The 4,698-nt window shown below is 40.0% G+C and overlaps 1 pseudogene; it reads left to right on the plus strand.

Moving 5' to 3' along the window:
• Positions 1-1,044: 1,044 nt before the first annotated feature.
• On the plus strand, positions 1,045-1,785 carry LOC106727105 (annotated as a pseudogene).
• Positions 1,786-4,698: the final 2,913 nt, after the last annotated feature.

The raw sequence follows: 4,698 nt of genomic DNA on the forward strand, positions 1-4,698 counted from the left end.
TATGATGTAGCTGAAGAGGCAGCCTTCATTCACAACACAGCACAGTCTGTTGAAGTGGTAAATATTACCCATTTCTATTATTAGAGCTGAAATGGAATTTTCTCTCGCTGCATTTTCAAGATGTGACATAATTAGATAGCAAGCGTGGAAAAGTCAGAAATAGTGGAAGCTAATGGTCGTCTTCAGTACCAGGGAAGCTTGAATTCGGTCTTGCCTTGCTCCTGACTCCCTGGCAGAATGCCCTCAGGCCATCTCATTCTCTGTTTGAGTAATAGGGTACTATGTGAGCTTTGCAGGCACTGGGGTAAAGAAGCGTGAAGCAAGGTTTCCAGTTCTATATTAGTTTTCACACTGATAGAGAACAGACAAATTCTTGTTTGATGTTTTAATTCTCTCCAGCCTCCTACACACACACCTTCCCAGCTCTGAGAAGTAGCTGAGTAGCTTTTCACTGTACTGAGAAAGGCTCTGACTTCTTCCTTCTTTACTACATATCAGGAGTAAAACAAACAAACAAACAAACAAAAACAGCTGTCCTTGTTGCAGAAGTGTTATTGAAATTAGTGCAATGTGCAATTCCTGGCAGAAACAAGGGAGGGATGGGGAAGTGTGTGTGTGTGTGTGTGTGTGTGTGTGTGTGTGTGTGTGTATAGATCTCACAAAAGTGATTGAGGAAGGAACTGGGCTAACTGGAGAAAACCTGAAAAAGTATTTTTTTTTCAAAAAATTTATCATAAGAACATTATAATTAAAAATTGGATTCAAGTTGTGCATTTCTGCATAGTCTGGCTTGTCTCATTGCTGAAATAGATTTTTAATCTTTTATGTTATTATTAGACCACAGTATACCAAGGATACTAGGCGAAGTTAACAGGGTAGCATGGCTTGATTTGTTTTAATAAACATTGGATAAAATTACTGGTTTCAGTAGAGTGGTCTGATTTGCAACTCCCCGTGAAAATCCGCCTTTTGACTCATGCACGTTGGGATCAGGAGAGAAGCAGTTCTTTTTATGGCGCCTCCAAGGCTGTCAGCTGCTTCAGGATGAAGTTAAACATCTCTTTCCCAGCCACTGGCTGCCAGAAACTGATTGAAGTGGATGATGAATACAAACTCTGTACCTTTTATAAGAAGTGTATGGCCACAGAACTTGCTGCCGAAGCTCTGGGTGAAGAATGGAAGGGTTGTGTGATTTGAAACTAGGTTTCCCCACGAAGCAGGGTGCCTTGACCCATGGTTGTGACTGCCTGCTACTGAATAAGGACATTTCTGTTATAAACCAAGAAGGACTGGAGAAAGAAAGTGCAAATCTGTTTGGGGTTGCATTGTGAATGCCAATTGGAGTGTTTTTAACTTGGTCACTTTGAAAAAAGGGGAGAAAGATATTCCTGGTCTCACTGATACTTCTGTGCCTTGTTGCCAAGATCCCAAAAGAGCTAGCAGAGTCCACAACTTTAATTTCTCTAAAGATGATGTCCTTCAAAACGTTGTGAGAAAGCCCCCAAATAAAGAAGGTAAGAAACCTAGGACTGGAGCACCCAAGATTCAGCATCTTATTACTCCATGCGTCCTGTGACACAAACATCGGCATATTGCTCTGAAGAAACAGCATGCTAAAAAAATAAGGAAGATGCCACAGGATAGGCTAAACTTTTGGCTAAGAGAATGAAGGAGGCCAAAGATAAATGCCAGGAACAGGTTGCCAAGAGACGCAGGCTGTCCTCTCTGAGAGCTTCTACCTTTGAGTTCAGTCAAAAAATGAGATTTTCTAAAAGTAACAAATAAATAAGATCAGACATTAAAAAAAGATGCAAACTTCTCTTCTTTTTAAAGTCGTATATGCAGAGAGTGGAAGGAGGCTTGGATAGACTATCAGGGACCATGCTTTCTAAATAGTTTTGCCCATAATGAGCCTTCTGACTTCAGGTGAATTCCTTAACCTCTCTGGGGCATGTTTCTTTATATATACAATTATAGGAAATGGACTTTATGATTTTTTTCTTAATGATTTAGACATTCCCCAAAATCTATAAGATCTGAACAAGAAACACCAGCTAAGGGCTGTTTGTTTGGCATTGTTCTTTGACTTACTTAGCGAGTGAATAACAGGGACACCAAAGATTATTCGTCTTTGTCCATGCTCAACAAACCGTGTTGAGATTATGTCTCTTTGACAGATGGAAAATGGTTTTGGTGAGAAGAGGAATGACTGAATCAGTGATTTTCTTGTTTGTTAAGATGTTCACAGCGCACTAGCTGGAAATCAGGAGTTTAGCCACACATGACAGTAACCTTTTCAAGTTATCTCTGTCTCTCTTGGTGACAAACTGATTTCAGTTCACAGGTAGTTCAGAGGTATCTCGGACACCTCTGAAGCAACCATTAGTAAAGAGACTTGATGACTCCTGTCTAGATGCTGTGCTTAAGGGTACGTATCCCTAGCTCTTTCCCAGAGCTTGGAGAAATGACTGATTCAAATATTTTATGTGCAACTACAAGAACTCACTTATGAAAGTTACACTAGCATTTGAGAATGCTTATATTGTTTCTAATTGTAAATAATTCCCTGCCTTAAATTACCTCACTGCAGAAAAATGTTTTGACCAAAAATGTCCATATCAAGGGCTTGATAGAGATGTAGCCTAAGATTAAAATTTCCAGGATGAATAATGATGTGACAGGTTATTGTCATTTATTGGATACTTATCATGTGACAGGTATTATGCATTATATGTGCATTGCCATTTATAGGCATTACCTCATTTTAATGTTTAACAAGAATCTTATAAAGAAGAGACTATTATTTTACCAATTTTGCAGATACTGTGAGGCTCAGATGAATTAAGGGAATTCTCCAGTTTCAATGTAGAAACTGTTAGAACTAGAAATTATGTCTAAGTCAGTTTGACCAGAAAGCTTTGTCTTCACCAACACTACACAATTCTATCTCAGCAGGTCATCTTCCTTCTGCCCAGGAACAAACTTTCTCACCTCCAGCAGGTCATGCCGTAAGTGCAAAGATGCTTTCTTGAACACAGGTGTACTCTGAAGGATACCGTGTTACTGCCTTATTAATTGAGTATGCTGATTTTTTTTTCCCCAGTGACCAGCCAGTGGAAAATACCTAAACTCACACATTTTCATTTATACAGAGACATTACTATTTCCTACATTTAGGAGATTCCTCCAAATTTAAACAAACATTTTTCTTCCTGTTGAAAACAAAAGTGCCTCTCAGCCAACAAATGAGCCAACTATCTCCCCAACAGGTCTTATAATTTGCAGATGCTTGAAAGTGAATGAAGATCAAAAGCTTTCTTGTAGACCACTTTTCCCTCTGGGAGACATTTGAGCATGTTGAGAATAAGTATCACTTAAAAAATTAATAAAACAAGATGGATTTAAATATGCTTGAAAAATAGGTTGCACAAACATTATGCCATCTTGTGCTATTCAGTCTGTGCTTTTAGGCACCCAGTGAATAGTTCTTTCCTGCAGCTAATCCAGGCTTTTTGTGCACATAGGCTTTTGTACAGAACATCTCAATTTAACCACAAAGATCATTACCACACAACACATCTGTACATTGCAGAAAGCTCCACAAAAAGGTATGTGTCCTTGCAGATAAGGATGGTCCCATTTAGATTAACTGAAAGAAAAACAAGCCTAACAATGGATGTTGCCTTTAAAAAATAAATAAACTGATTTTCAAATAACATCCCAAAGCCACTGTGGGAATAGCTGTCATTCTGTCAAACAGAGTTGGCCTAGTTTGCAGTGGATCATCTTAAATGGCAAGGGCCAAATGCGTGCTTCAAATTCCTAGCTGAGTTTTCTTCTGCAGGCATATGGACTTTTGGACCATCTTTTTTGTTAGGATTAAGGTTAGTATTTTCTGTCTTGTTTATTGGATTTACTTAGACCCAACTAGGACCAGCTCTAGATAAAACTATAATGGATTCAATAAGACTTATTTTTTTTTAAATATATTTTATTGATTTTTCACAGAGAGGAAGGGAGAGGGACAGAGAGCTAGAAACATCGATGAGAGAGAAACATCGATCAGCTGCCTCCTGCACACTCCCCACTGGGGATGTGCCCGCAACCAAGGTACATGCCCTTGACCGGAATCGAACCTGGGACCCCTGAGTCCACAGGCTGACGCTCTATCCACTGAGCCAAACCGGTTAGGGCCAATAAGACTTATTTAAAGTATCCCCCAATCTTCCTTTTAAAGCACCCTCCTCCAGGAAGCATGTTGTGTACCCCAGTTCTGAGAGGGGGAGTATTCGTGTATTGCCTGTCACTCTAGCTGCCCACCCTGGTAAACTCTGTTTAACCACCACCACTCACATCTCTGGTCCCTACACATGTTCTGGAACATCCCTTTCACCTTGTCTTTCATTAGTACTTACCCGACCAAGTTCCATTTTCCCTGGGTGACTGAGGCTAATGTGATAAACTAATGACTGATATTGGGTGAGCAAAACATTAGCATTTAAATAGGGACCTTTGGAGGAGATGCACTTAACAAGGAGGAGGTCTTCAGAGGGGGCAATTTCAGACATTATGACAGGAGCAGGTCAAAGATAATTTTGTCAGATGGGGCCTTGAGGTTATGACCAGGGGCAGCCCTAGTTTCGAGCCTTTCTCTCAGTCAGGATTTCAAACATTTATGGCAGGTTCCCAGCAGCTTTC

This window comes from Myotis brandtii, unplaced genomic scaffold (assembly GCF_000412655.1).
Source record: "Myotis brandtii unplaced genomic scaffold, ASM41265v1 scaffold365, whole genome shotgun sequence".
Lineage (NCBI taxonomy): Eukaryota > Metazoa > Chordata > Mammalia > Chiroptera > Vespertilionidae > Myotis > Myotis brandtii.